General features: G+C 42.8%; 1 pseudogene; it reads left to right on the plus strand.

Moving 5' to 3' along the window:
* The first annotated feature begins 1,065 nt into the window (after positions 1-1,065).
* The window catches only part of LOC139664616 (SH3 and multiple ankyrin repeat domains protein 2-like), a 49,346-nt pseudogene continuing 34,322 nt past the window's right edge, over positions 1,066-16,089 (plus strand).

The raw sequence follows: 16,089 nt of genomic DNA on the forward strand, positions 1-16,089 counted from the left end.
GATGATGTATGTGTGTGTGTATGTATATATGTATATATATGTATATATTTTTAGATCTGTTTTACCCAGTTCTGTATATGCATAGTTTATAGTCTACATACGACAGATTGCACAGGCACTTTCTTTCTTTCTTTCTTACCCAGTCTCTGCCAGGACTGTTTTTTTTTTATCTTTGTTTAGATTACAGATTGCACAGGCACTTTCTTTCTTTCCCAGTCTCTACCTGGACTGGTTTTTATCTTTGTTTATTCCTATCTGTCTTTAGTCTCTTATCATGCTTTTTTCCTATTTCATAATGTACATATTGGAAGCTACTGTACACCAGAATTTCCTTCGGGATCAATAAAGTATTTATCTATCTATCTATCTATCTATCTATCTATCTATCTATCTATCTATCTATCTATCTATCTATCCATCTATCTATCCATCTATCTATCTATCTAATTTCTGAAAATTATTGGTATTGATTTGTGGTATTGATTTATTGTTGTTAAAATGATACACATAGCAGCCTCCTTTTAAATGCAGAACACATCATTTTGTAGATCTGAGCTTGCTCTTCCATAAAATGTGAAAACATACTTAAAATATTGTATGTAGTCTTTAAATGCTTAATTGCCAGGGTTTGTCACATTTATTCTATCTATCCACCCACACCTCCCACTCACACACCCATCCAACTGGTCATCAAGTGTATGTTTCCCAAATGTAACTGGTTGTCAAGTGTGTGTTTCCCAAATCCAACTGGTTGTCAAGTGTGTGTTTCCCAATTCTAACTGGTTGTCAAATGTACAAATCTAAATCTACAATTCTAGATCTACAATGGTAGATGAAAAAAATCTGCAAATGCCATTCATTAAGTGTGAGATGTTCAGTCTTTTCAGTGTTAGGTTGTGTAGTGTGTCCCCAGGTTTAAACATCTAACTGACTGAAAGTCACTCAGGATTCCTCAGTGATAATCGTTTCCAGGATGATCACGGTGACATCAATATTTTACTATGAAATTTGAACGCTTTCAAAAACATGCTACTTTCATGTGTGTTTGTGTCTCTGAACTCCCAGCCCCACTTCCCCCCAGGAGGGCCCCGTCAGCAGCCTTGTCCATGGCCATGAGATCCAAGTCCATGACCTCCGAGCTGGAAGAGCTAGGTAAGAATGGCCTGGACCAAGGTCAATCAAGTTAGTGGGGTCTAGGTAATAACAATATAACAATCATAGAATAGAAATAGAAATATGACTAGTAAATATCAGCAGCAGGTTGCTGAATGTTACGCATCAGCAGTCCTCCGTGAGCTATGCAGCCATCTTGACTAGTTAGCCTTCTAGCTAACCAATAGCAACAATAAGTGACTTATAAATAACAGTTGCGCCATTACTGAATATGTTAGGTAACCACACTAGAAAAAAGTCCTATGTGTCTGGTAATCATTTACTAATGGTGTTCATTTTAACTAAGGTATAAATTTATACATTATTTAATAGTCATCTTTATAAACTATTAAATAATGTATAAATTAATACCTTAGTTAACATGAACACCATTAGTAAATTACACATTATTTAACTGTTAATTAAGGGTTAATTAACATTAACATTAGCATTAACTAACCCTTATTAAGTATTAACTAACCCTTAACTTAGTCACCCTTATTGTAAAGTGTTACCACATTTTCTAATAATTTTTTTTGTTATTGTGCTCAATGCGTTTGTTACAGCTAACGGAATTAAAAAATCTGGCAATTTGTCTCTGCCTTGCTTCTTGCCAAAAAAAAATATCTAAACTTTTTTTTTTTTTACTTTTTTACTAACCAGTTGGGTTTTCTGGTAAATTTGGCATGTATATAATCCTACAAACAGCTTTTTTTTGTGAAGTTTTCAATCATCAAATCCTCTTGTCATGCAATACATCAATTGAAAGTGTGAAAACTCACAATTCTGTCTCTATTAGGGCTGAGCAATTAATCGAAATTTTATCGAAATCGCAATATGGCCTACTGCAATTTTCAAATCGCAGGAGGCGCAATATTTGTTAAAGGCGAAATGTGTGTCAAAATACCATTTTAAATGAAATATTGTCGTGCTGCAGAGATGTCCTGGCCTACACATCATATTCTACAGACTTAAGAAAACATTTTGAAGAAAACACACTTTGTTTGGTTTGTTACAGATCCCCGCAAAAATCACACCATAATCATTTTAATACGTTTTTCAATGAAAATGAGAATAATGATGTAAAAATTATCATTCCCTCTAATATCGCATATCATATCGCAATTGCAATATCAGTCAAAATAATCGCAATTAGATATTTTTTCAAAATCGTTCAGCCCTAGTCTCTATACACCATGTTACGATCCCAGTGCTACAACAACAATGATCCCTTCTTTTATAACAGGAGTGGACACAAAACAGACACAAAGTGGCAACTCCTTACCTTCGATATCTTCTACAAAACTGCAGACAACACGAATCGTGCTAATGTCAGTGTCCTAAACACGACAAGGGTCCATCGAACGATAGTGCATTCATTGTTGATGAAAAGAGGGGGAATGTGCCATGTGCCATACATATATGTGCTTGAGGAGAGTGGAGGCAGGGCCAAGCCTTGATTTGTTGCTGAACGATAGAGGTTGAATCAGCATTGAACCAGAATTTACACATAGACACTTAGATAATGTTAATCATATTTCTCAGATTGGATGATCTCTGTTGCCTTGTTCAATATACTCCTCAATACAATTTAGATGACCTAGGTCTTATTCTTTCCCTATCAATAAGCTCCCACTTGGTCATAAAATTCAACAATACTGTATTTCTTTTAACTGTATGCTGAGGATACACAACTGTATTTGGCTGTAAATCCCAAAGCAAAAGAATTTCTAACTGATGTTAAATGTTGGATTTTTGAAAACTTTCTTCACCTTGAAGATAAAACTGAGGTGGTTCTATATATTCCACTGAATACAATGTTAATAATTAGGCTAATGAAAATGTTGGCAACATGGCAACTAATATCAAACTTTTCTGAGTCATTTTTAATTATGTTCTGAATTATGAGAATCAATCCAGAGTTGATCAGTGTTGTTTCTGCCAGAAATATCTCCTAAATTAGGCAAATTCCATCCTTTTCCTATTTGAATAAAGTGATTTATGCCTTTATTTTTGTAAGTCTGTTTTCTTGTGTTAACTGTAAAGCTCTTTCTCATCCGTAAGTAGTTCAGAATAAAGCAGTTAGCCTTTTATAACTTGTTCAGTAACACTTTACAATGAGGGTCACTAAGTTAAGGGTTAGTTAATGCTTAATTAACATTTAACTAAATGTGTAATTTACTAATGGTGTTCATGTTAACTAAGGTATTAATTTATACATTATTTAATAGTTTATAAAGATGACTATTAAATAATGTATAAATTAATACCTTAGTTAACATGGACATTTTATAATCAATTTTACTGATGAATTGTACAGCATGGTTACATTCCTTGGTCCCAGCTTTTATTATGGCGCTTTTGACTACAGTCAAGTCTTGAATGTGTAGACAAAGGCCTTTTGACTGTCCCAAAGTTTTTATTCAAGAAAAATGTGACAGGTCCAGCAGTTTAAGCCTCTTGTTGTTCTGTAAGTATATGTGTTTCATTTACAGCATATAGAATTTGAATAGATCTTTTCCAAGTGATCTTGTCATCTTGGTGTTGTTTTTTTAATACTTGCCTGTACAGTGGATAATGCAGGTATGCAGCATACTCATGGTAGAATCAATTTGATTTTACATCACAGTCCTCTTTCTCTGTTCTCTCTGTTACATATTAAATTATCCCATTAGAGTACGAATTTGAATTCTAAACTGCCTTTTGAGATGTAAAGCTGTTACTCCAATGCTAAAAACCTAAAGCTGAGTATTGTAACAAGAGGAGACAACAGAATACAGACATTATGTTGACAGTGTATTACTATATGCTGTTTTTCATGTCATCCATCCAGGGCTGGGAATTGGCCAGTACAGATCACATTGTAGTTGAGGAAGAAAAAATTGCGTCATAACTGTTTTTTTATGTGTGTGCTAGAGCAGTGGTTCTCAAACTGGGGTCCGGGGACCCCCAGGGGTCCATGGCACTCTGCCAGGGGGTCCGTGAAAAGTTTTCAGATTCATTCATTTAAATTATCATGATATAAAAAAGTTTTTTTGAAAAGCACTTTTCTCCTGATTTCCCTTTGATATTTTGTTTAGGTATAGTGTTACTTGCAGCTAAATGATTGATTGTTTTATGGGTATTCAATGTTGAGATGGTGCAAATATTTTTAATATATATCTTATATCTTTCTAATACATTTCTCTTGTGTTGTTCTTTCACATAACTAAGACTATAGAAGTGTAAAAAATAGGCTACGTCAGATTATTCCAAGGGACATACATGTCAAGTCAAGTCAGTTTTTATTTATATAGCCCAAAATCACAAATCAGAATGAGGGGGTCCCCGGTATATTCTCTATCTTGTAAGGGGTCCTTGGCTGAAAAACAATTGAGAACCTCTGTGCTAGAGGGTCACCTAACCCCACCATCCATCCCTCTGAAATAGAGGGATGGATTCCCCCTCATTTACATCTAAACTTATTTAATAACTAATTAATAATACATTTTATTTCTTACCGTTCATAAAGTTAAAAGCCTTGATGCCTTGGCATTAGTTTGAGCCACAGTAGATGAGTATTGTGTCTAACAGTTATGAACAGCATTTTGTTGTACTTCTGTTCCTTATAATCCACACTGATGCTGTCCTATTTTCCCACCTCCTTGCCTCCTTTCTACTGGCTCAAACTTTTCCCTGCATATCACCTTTTGATTTTTCTCACTCATTCCTCTGTGGCAGATCAGTAAGATCAGCTGCATGCTTTATGGGATACTTGATACACAAGAACCTCTTTTAAACTGACCCTCAAAACTTCATTTTTTTAATTTATTTTATGCAATCAACTATAAATTGTTGGAAATGTCTCACTGCAGCCAAAAGCATTTAATTATTATTTCCTTTGCCTTTTTCACTGAGGAGTTGGGCTAAATCAGGGTCTGGTGTACTGATTGCTATTGACTAGGTATTGTCTAAGACATGATACATAGGCAACATTTTTAGGCATGTTGCGGCAAATCTGTCAGCAATTAGGACCAACAGATGCTTTTGTCCCTTATTGCCCAATATGTTATCCACATTAATTTTTATCCCAGTTACCAATGCCAACATGAAGGCAATATTGGCTATATAAATTGCCTTATACATCTGCCTATGTGTCATCACGTTGTCCATAACAAGGTTATAATTTTTCCAGCCTGGCATGCTTGCTCTTTGCTTCATTTGTCTATTTGAAGGTATCCTGTTTAGTTTCATTTTATGACTTTTTTCTGCTCTCTTTGTGTCTAGCCACACTGAGGAGGAAGAAGGGTGGTAAGTGAAACTGGCATGGTTTATATTCTCAGCGTTCTGTTGTATCAAACCCCCATTCTGTAATTACAGTATGGTGCTCCCTTGTTTATTCGTTTATTCAGATCCCCATTAGCTGCCACTAATGTAGCAGCTACTCTTCCTGGGGTCCACACACAACAAAACATAACATATATAACAAGACATATAACACATGTAACAAGTCTCAATAAAAACATATTCAAGAAATAAAAAGAAATAAAAAAAATAAAAATCACAACACATCAAATTAAAAAAATAAAAGAGTGTTAGAGTGAAACACTCTAACCCCACTAGGGGATTTGTTTACATTGATTTACTGACTTGAAAACTGCAATTTACTGTGCAATGGCACAATGGCTGACAATGACACTAATGCTGAACTTACACTAGACAATATTTGAAGCAATTTCATGGTTTTAGACACATTTTCTGAGAGTCAGAATAAAATCACGGTAGTTGCTGCGTGCTCCTGTCACGACAATCATTAGGTGGAAAACTCAGTCTGAACCATCTTCAAACATGTTTAATATTATCTCAAGTCTTTAGTCTTGGCTCAAAAGATAAGAGAATTTATAATAGGTGGCTGTCTTTGGCTGACATCAGCACCTGTAGTGACAGGTGACAAGGCTCTACAGACAGAATAGTAAACTTGGCGATGCCGGCAGGGAAGCGCCAGTCCTGGTTCCATTGGACCGCCAGACTGGAGGAGAAACTGGTGGAGCTGTGGAGAGAATGAGAGTAGTGACCTAGCTACATTTATCTCTTTCTCTGCGTGTTGTGTATGTGTGGTTTGTTGTATGTGTGTGTAGATGGTGGAGGAGGGATATGCTGTAGCTTCATTCACACTCAAGCATCATAGTCCATTATCAGTGATTTGAGCCTGTATAATCCTTCACATGCACTGAAAGCCTGCGTGATGCAAGCAAGGAACTACTACCAAATGTCTGAAAAATCCTGCTGGAGTCTTTTAATGTGTGACGCTGCATGATTCTCAGGCTTAACAGAATCTTAAAATGTGAGCACCTCTGGGACTAAAAACTGGTAAGACAGATTGTTGTTAAATGTGAGAGTATGTCAGACTAAATGTCTTCTAACGAATGGTAGGCATACGTGGTGATGAAAAGTCTACTCGACTCTAAAATGAAAACCTATGGTATGTGCAAATAACTTTGGTGTACAGTGGTTTAAGTAGCATTTTGGAGCCTGCTCTTGACTCAGTGTCTAAGACTATGGAAACAAGCAAATAGTAAACATGTTGTCCCCCACCAGTGATGTAGTTCCACCCTTGGGTTAGTCAGTGATTGCTGAGTGTACTTGAAATATGAGTGAAATTGTATAAGCATTTTTGTATGGGACAATGAAAGGACAGATTGACCATATATTTCTGTTGCCTCCTCTCCTCAGAATTAGGCTTACAGGTTATATATCTTGAAATGTAGTAACTGTAATTGTCCTGTTTTTACTCAATACAGTACAAAATATAAGAACTACAATACGCAATACATACAATCGTACATTACACAATGTACACTACAGTACAATTTATAATACAATATACAATATAACATACAACACCAGGAGCGTGAGTGTTATGAATAATAATGATAAGTGATATATGGTATTGCACAATAGGTAAGTGGTAATATGAAGTAGTCAACACTGACGGCACAGTGGTAGTGCAGTGATGAGGGTAATAACAATAGCCTACAACAGTCCAACAACTGTACAATAACTACAGTGTCTTGTGGTTAGAGGTTTGCCCAAAAATTCTCCATTGACTCTCACTTCAACACATCAACCCAGTCTGATGTCTCATCAAGTGTGTAGCGTGTGTAGCGTGTGTAGACTATTATGTTACCTATGATAACTTTAACTGTATTGCTTTACCACTGAGTCCCCATTCATTGTCCCTCACATTGTATGATAACTTTAAAGTGGATACAGACAACTTTTCAACTTTCCCCCGTTGTCCCCCCTAGTGTTTCCAAGTGGTATTGTTGTTTGCGCCGCTGTTGCAAAGACAACCAGATTGCTTTCTGTTAGAGCCTAGCTCCGTGCAATAGAACAAACCATCTCTCTGCTTATAAACTCCTTGATCATAACACAATATAGTAACTTTCACCACTGCTCATTTTAGAAAGGCCACTGCAAGAAAATGTGTTCTTTGTTTAGATTATCAAACGGACAATGGATAATTTGTTTGTTTCTGGCTGCTAGCGTTAGCTAGCTAATGCTAGCAGCGAGAAACAAACATAGTTAGATGTTTGTTTCCTTTGTTCCAGAATCAAACATAGATGTTTGTTTCTGGCTGGTCCTGGCTTTCTTGTAGCTCCTGGTTCGTTTTCTGGCTGCTAGCGGTAGCGTTAGCAACATGGCTAACGCTACCGCTAGCAGTCAGAAACGTTAGCAACATGGCTAACGCTACCACCAGCAGCCTGGCAACTGTCCAAAGCAAGAAACAATACCAACTAGAAACCCCGATCTCAGTGCTATGATAGAGGGTAGTGTATAGGGAACCAATCTAAACGCCGATGGTGTCATTATTATATAGCCATTACAATGCGCAATCAACATTTACTTCATAATTATAAGTTAAAGCAAAAAAGTTGTCTATAGGGTCTTTAACTGTATGACTTGCTTTACCACTGAGTCCCCATTCATTGTCAATGCCGCCCCCTAGCGGCACAAAGTCAACGTTACAGTGTGACTAACTAACGAACGAACTAAAGGACGGAGACCGATCCATAGTCCCCCCTTTGGTGGGGAATTAAACAACCAACACTGGCTATACTGTAGATGAGAGCAACCATGGTATATATACAGTATATTATATATTTTTTAACCCTGTTATCTTTTAACTCAAGATCATAACTTAAAAACGTAATCTCCAGATATCAACCTTTGTTTAAGCATGATCATGATTTAATTATCTCATTATCATGAGGTAACAGAAGCTGTTATCTCCAGATCCCATCTCCATTATCTCGTTATCTGGAGATAACAACTTTTGTCCCATTGCTGTGAAGGCAAGTCTAGTAAGTCTGATAGTGGAGCCAAACCAGAGAAGAGAATGCAGTCGATCAATGCATCAGATTTTACTTTAATCAAGGTGTGACACAGGCAGAAATGGCATTGTACCTTTCTATTATAGATAACATTCAAATTAGTCATTTGTGAAGGAGACTGGACAGGCTACGACTTCATCGACGAGTTCACTTAAGTGCATCTGATGCTGTCAGCTTCACTGCAAACCAGACAAGAGGCCCGGGGCAGCAGACACTGTGGACCCAGAAGGCGTGCAGCGAAGAAGAGGTAGAAAACTTTGGAGGTGACATTACAGTTTCCCTGGACCTAATTACATGTGGCATATGGACTCCTATGATAAACGAATACCCTTTGGCATTGGAATAAACAGGTGCAAAAATGGATTTGTCACATAATGTGGATATAAGCAAACCTCACAAATAGTAACACCGGAGTCATTGCAGTGTACTTGATTGGTGTGGTCCGTGAGCGAAGGGGATGCCCAATGAATAAGACCAGATGATTGGACCAGGGGATTGAACAGACTGCAGCACTTTCTCAACGAAGATCACACCGGGACAGTTCGCGGTCCTCGTATCCTACAAGGAAAGAGTACAAACCAAAGGATCAAAAGCTGGTGGGGGATCTACCGGAGACAGAACGTGGACTACTGGAGGGACTTGTTGCAGGAGTTCCAGTCAGCTGGTGACTTCAGTGGCAATGTGATAGACAAGGGCCTTATTCAATTCTGCTTCCTAAAAATAATTTAGGTGACTTTCCACAGCTTTTTAAGATTCAAATCAAGCCAATGTAGCAGACCTATCCACGTATTCAAAAGACCTGGCAGATTGATATGTTCCTGTTACAGTGCAACTGTCACACATAGACCTCCATTCATTGAGGTCTATGTGTGACAATGATTTTAATGAATAGTTTCTCCTCTCTGGTTGAAGGCATATTTCAATTTATTTTTTTGAAAAGGGACAATGTACATTAATCAACATTCGAACAAATGTAAAGGTACCCGAGTTAGCCAAAGGCTAGTTTTCATCGGCAGTCCCTTTGCCTGATGTTGTTAGGCATCCTAGAATAATATAACATACAATAGCTAAAAACATCATTGTAATAAAAAGCACATACAATACAGTTAAACAACATGAGTGGACAAAATCAAATAGTAGATGATACAGGTACAGTATGAGTACAGTCATGTTAAAGGTGGATAAAAACAGCATCAGTGTTGACATTGTTGGTTCTCAATAAGCCATTTCTTAACGTTACACTTGAATGAATGATAGGATATATAATAAGGCATATGAAGGTGTTCTGCTAATCAGTGAAATCCCCTGGAGCAGTCATGCCTGTATTACTGACTGGGCATGCAGGGCACATGCCCGGGGACCCCAGACCACCAGGAGCCCCAAAAGATTCTGAGTCTCACATCCATGTTCAATGCATTTTGCAACATTTCACTAATTACATTTGAAATGCACAACCAGACAGAACCCTGACACACACTTACCTCAGGCCCCTAACCGTAGGCCACAGATTAGAATGATTATGGGGGCCAAGTCACGGCCTCTATTGATATTGGGGGCCTTAAATATAATTTCTATTGATATGAAGGCTCCAACCACAATTATTAAACTGCCACCTATTGTATGTTTATGAGCAATGCATTTAGTGAATGTCATCCAACTAAGACACAGAGCAGTAATTATATATTGGTGGGGCAGGGGGGTCTAGGTACAGACATGGTTCAATAAATTTCAACATTTAACAATTTTTTGGTCCTTCATTCCTGCCACCTATCACCTCGCCTCCTTAAAGCCACAACCTGCAATCAAAAAGTAAACAAAGGGTTGGACAAATGTTATCACTTTTTTTTGGCTAATGTACAATCTAAGGATTTTATGATGCGTTGTCTCCATAGACTATAAAAAAAAAAGACGGACGTAGTGAGTGTGACCGCTTTGAAGCCAAAAGATTTTGTCAGGGTTAGGTGTGGTGAGGACCCAAATGCAGACAGGCAGACAGGGATTAACGAAAACAGGGACTTTAATAAAGAACTAAAGCAAAGTACAAACACAGGAAAACCAAAAACCACAACAGGCTGGCAAACAAGGAAGACAAAAACCCAACCTGGCTGGCAACAAAGCAAGAAGTCCAAAAACTGGTGACAAGGCAGGGGACACGGGAACAGGAACAGAGCAGGTAACAAACAGGAAGCAAAACAGAACGGGTAGGCAAAACAGACAAACTGACAAAGTGTGGATAGTGAACCGGGGTAGATATACTGTGGGGATGGGTGATTAGTGATGAGGTACAGGTGTGTGGGAGCAGGAAACAGGTGAAGAGAGATAGACCAGGAGGCGGAGACACAAGGCAGACAGGAAACACAGAAACAAGGAAAACACAAAGGCAAGACATGACAGAACCGTGACAGTACCCCCCCCTTAAGGGACGGCTCCTGACGTCCCACCAGGCTGGCCAGGAACACCGAGCAGGGTGGGTGGAGGGGGTCCGGAGGAGGGATTCAGGGACAAGTGGCCTGGGAACAGAAGGATGGAGCCGGAAACCTCAGGCGGACGGCCTGGAGGCTGGACGGAGGCCGAGCAGGAAACCTCAGGCGGACGGCCTGGAGGCTGGACGGAGGCCGAGCAGGAAACCTCAGGCGGACGGCCTGGAGGCTGGACGGAGGCCGAGCAGGAAACCTCAGGCGGACGGCCTGGAGGCCGGACACATAGGCGCAGCAGCTCTGGAGGACGACCAGAGTGGCGGAACAGCTCTGGAGGACGGGCAGGAGGACGACCAGAGTGGCGGAACAGCTCTGGAGGACGACCAGAGTGGCGGAACAGCTCTGGAGGACGGGCAGGAGGACAACCAGAGCGGCGGAACAGCTCTGGAGGACGGGCAGGAGGACAACCAGAGCGGCGGAACAGCTCTGGAAGACGGGCAGGAGGACAACCAGAGCGGCGGAACAGCTCTGGAGGCCGGTAATGTAAGCGGGACCGCTCAGGAGGTCGACGACGAAGGCGGAACCGCTCAGGTCGACGACGCAGCTGGAGGTCAGGGAATGCAGCCGACACCAGAAGATTCGGCTGCGGGTCGGGGCAGGCTGCGAGGTCAGCTTCTTGTTTCAGGAGTACAGGACTGGAGTCTGGCAGCGGGAGTGCGGGACCAGAGGCCGGAGACAGGAATGCTGGACCGGAAGCCGGGACAGGAAAGCAGGACTGGAAGCCGGAGACTGGAGTACAGGATCGGAGGCCGGAGACTGGAGTACAGGATCGGAGGCCGGAAACTGGAATGCTGGACCGGAAGCCGGGGACAGGAAAACAGGACCGGAAGCCAGAAACGGCTGGAGTGCAGGACCGGAGACCAGAAACGGCTGGAGTGCAGGACCAGAGGCCGGAAACGGCTGGAGTGCAGGACCGGAGGCCGGAAACGGCTGTCTGAGATGGCCGACGGGGAATGGCAGGGCGTCGACAGATGCGGCCGACGACTGGGAATCTGGCTGCAGTGCAGGCTGTGTCAGCTGGGAGCCCGGCAGGCGAGCCGGTGAAGGTAGGGAAACAGGGGTTTGCTGACACACAGCCAGAGCTGACTGCAGCAGAACAGGACCAAAAACTTGCTGCACCTCTGGCTCAGCGGATTGCTGCGAGACGGGAACAGAAGGCTCATGCAGCCCAACAGGAACAGAAGGCTCATGCAGCCCAACAGGAACAGAAGGCTCATGCAGCCCAACAGGAACAGAAGGCTCTTGCTGCCCAACAGGAACAGAAGGCTCTTGCAGCCCAACAGGAACAGAAGGCTTTTGCAGCCCAACAGGAACAGCAGGCTTTTGCAGCCCAACAGGAACAGCAGGCTTTTGCAGCCCAGGAACAGAAGGTTTTTGCAGCCCAACAGGAACAGAAGGCTTTTGCAGCCCAACAGGAACAGAAGGCTTTTGCAGCCCAACAGGAACAGAAGGTTTTTGCAGCCCAACAGGAACAGAAGGCTTTTGCAGCCCAACAGGAACAGAAGGCTTTTGCAGCCCAGGAACAGAAGGCTCTTGCAGCACAGGAACAGAAACAAGAGATTGCTGCGGCCCAACAGGAACAAGAGATTGCCGCGGCTCAGCGGGAACAGGGAGCTTCCGCGGCGCAGGAACAGGTAACTGCTGCAGCTCGGCGACAGGGCTCTTTCGTGGCGCAGGAACAGGGACCAGCCGAGGCGCAGGAACAAGTGACTGTCGCAGCTCGGCGATAGGGCGCTTTTGTGGCGCAGGAACAGGGACCAGCCGAGGCGCAGGAACAGGTGAATGTCGCAGCTCGGCGACAGGGCGCTTCCGCGGCGCATGAAGCTGGGATTGCCGCGACCCAGCAGGAACGGGAGATTGCCGCGGCCCGACAGGAACAGGAACATGGGATTGCCGCGGCCCGACAGGAACAGGAACAGGGGATTGCCGCGGCTCGGGAACAGGGACTGACTGGACCCCAGTAGTGGCACTGGGCTGCTGACTGAGCCAGTGGCGTCGGGAGCCACGGGGACCTCGCCGCCTCTTGGTGCCTCCACGGGTCCCCGTGAAAAAGGCAAGACGAGTCCCCTCAAAGGACGACCGCTGGGCATCAGGGCGGCTCCCCAGATGATCTGTGGTAGGAGCCAGGGGTTCCAGGAAAGCCAGGTCAGGACAGGCAGGTTTTAGGCTCAAAAACCCGAGCCTAACCGACTGGAGTGCAGGCTGGTGGCTAGCAGGCCCAAAGCTAGCAGACTGGGACTTGGGCTGGTAGCTCAGCTGCTGCTGGGGCTTGGGCTGGTAGCTCGGCTGCTGCTGCGGCTTGGGCTGGTAGCACGGCTGCTGCTGTGGCTTGGGCTGGTAGCTTGGCTGCTGCTGCGGCCTAGGCTGGTGGCTAGCTGGCTGGTTGCTAGCAGACAAGGCTGCTTGCCGGGCAAAGTAGGCAAACAGGGTAATCATCTCTGTTCCATTTGCAGAGGCAGGGGACCTGTCTGCTGGGTCCATCTTGGTCAGTTCGTACTGTCAGGGTTAGGTGTGGTGAGGACCCAAATGCAGACAGGCAGGCAGGGATTAACGAAAACAGGGACTTTAATAAATAACTAAAGCAAAGTACAAACACAGGAAAACCAAAAACCAAAAACCACAACAGGCTGGCAAACAAGGAAGACAAAAACCCAACCTGGCTGGCAACAAAGCAAGAAGTCCAAAAACTGGTGACAAGGCAGGGGACACGGGAACAGGAACAGAGCAGGTAACAAACAGGAAGCAAAACAGAACGGGTAGGCAAAACAGACAAACTGACAAAGAGTGGATAGTGAACCGGGGTAGATATACTGTGGGGATGGGTGATTAGTGATGAGGTACAGGTGTGTGGGAGCAGGAGGAGGGAACAGGTGAAGAGAGATAGACCAGGAGGCGGAGACACAAGGCAGACAGGAAACACAGAAACAAGGAAAACACAAAGGCAAGACATGACAGAACCGTGACAGATTTGGTTTACGGTTGTCACCATGTTGACATTTTGTGGCGCCAGTGCAGCCAGAGCGAAGCCGGGGGTCGTCCGCAGAGCCACTGTGCCTCAGCGGCGCCTGCTATTGGCCCGTAATCGGCGACCTGTCGATCCATGGACAAGCAACCTGTCAATCACTAGGAAAACAACCCCAGATTATAACCGTTGTATCCTGTTAATGACACAATCATTTTGAAAAAAGGACACACATTAGAAGAAGTGAAATGAGCTACTGAGACTTTATATTTTGAGTGAGAAGTTAGGTTGTGGTCCCATTGTCTAGCATGGAGGTGGCCTGGGTTTGGAGGCTATTTGGAGCCATCTAGCGGACGCTTGGTTGTCTCATACAAACTTGTAGTTGTTAAGCCGCTCTTTCACCGCATGGTACTGGCTCAACTCACCTCGACTCGACTCTACTCGCTTTTGGTAGTACCACTTGGTTTTCCACTGCAGATAGTACCTCCTCAATGGGGGGGGGGGGACTCGAGTTTCTCGAGTCTCAAGTTTTTTTAACTCTTCCCTACGCTGTTAGAATGTCCTTTGGTAGCCGTGTGCGGCCAACAGTTGAGAGACTTCTTCTCGTTACGCATCGCCCCATCTCTTGCTGGATCTTTTCGTCAGCAACCAAACAGAGGATTGTCTGCACCTCCTCATTTCACCATGGCGTGGTTTTGCGGGTTGCCATTTAATAGTAGTTAATTAAATTAAAATTAAGTTACGTTAAATTAAGTTAAAAAATTGCGGCCGCTACAGTAGTTTGGCTATTTAAATATGGCGGATTTATGCAGGATGTCCCGTGTCGCGCAATGATGACGATTCTCTCTGACCAGTCAGTAGTCTGCAGTGTTTTCACGTCACCTTTTGATATCGCCTCAGCTCGCTTGGAACCTCGACGGAGGTGCTACCAAAAAAAGTACCAGGTACTAGGTAATATGGTACCTGGTACCTGGTACTTGCCCAATGGAAAACCAAAAAAGGCGAGTCAAGTCGAGTTGAGCCGGTACCATGAGGTGGAAAAGCGGCATAAGGGCTCCTCTGAGCCCATGACACAAAGCATGAACTCAAAGTCCTCCAGTTTACCTTTCCTTGATTTCCCCTTAGGGATTTTTTTCCCCCTTCTTCTAGAATTGTGGCCATCGTTTCATCTTTCCTCACAATGGGCCTCATTCACAAACAGTGCGTACGCACAAATCTGTGCTTAAACCGTGCGTACGAACATTTTACGCACAGATCCGGGATTCATCAATATTTTCTTACCTGAATTTGTTCGTACTCTGCGAACAAATTTAGAACTGCCTCAGACCATGCATACTCACAAATGATGAAGGCCCGGCTGTCTTAGAAAATGTAAACACACACCTTTTAACTAAATGCATAGCATATTAAAACCACATTCATTAAAAAAGGCTTTAATAGACAACAATATTTAAAACCGTTAATTTACTAATGCATTGGCCAAATGTATTAAATAACCATGAAATTGATGCCCTTTCAACCTCATCAATTATTGTCATAATTAAAATATTAAACTATAAAAACTGAGTGTCCCAGTCCTAGCTTACAATGGAGTATGAGAATAGCCAATGTTAGCCAATGTTAATTGGTAGCCAACTGGTTAATTGGTAGCCTATTAAAAGGCATGCAGGGTATATAAAAGACTCCGATTTACCTCCAAGCAAGTGTTAAGATGGCATATCTAGCCTTGCTGGAAGATATTGCAGCCCGTGCCTTCAGGAGAGAGCGCATCTTCAGAGTCCCGCCTTGTCTCCTACCAAAATGAACTATGCACATGACTATAAATACGCCCCTCTTGTCACCTTCTTGTCAAAAACGATGGTGAATGTGCCTGTGTCCAGTGCCCCCCTCTCCAAATATTTCCAATGTGCTTTTACGCATGCTGTGTTTTTGTAAATAAAAGTAAAATTGCACAATTGAACTGATTCAAAGATTAAAAACAAAACCATATAATGTGACATGTCCAGTGTTCGCAGCGCTGCCGCTCCAAATATGGCAATGTGCTTTTCCATTTGTGGCATTTCTTTCTGCACTATTTTTTTTTTAGTTTTACGCACGGGTTGCCTTTCCTTTCTTACCGTTCAGT

The sequence above is a fragment of the Centroberyx affinis genome, unplaced genomic scaffold, assembly GCF_046629955.1.
Source record: "Centroberyx affinis isolate AG114_WGS23_722 - 3 ecotype Tasmania unplaced genomic scaffold, CSIRO-AGI_Caff_v1 ptg004326l_1, whole genome shotgun sequence".
In the NCBI taxonomy this organism is placed as follows: domain Eukaryota; kingdom Metazoa; phylum Chordata; class Actinopteri; order Beryciformes; family Berycidae; genus Centroberyx; species Centroberyx affinis.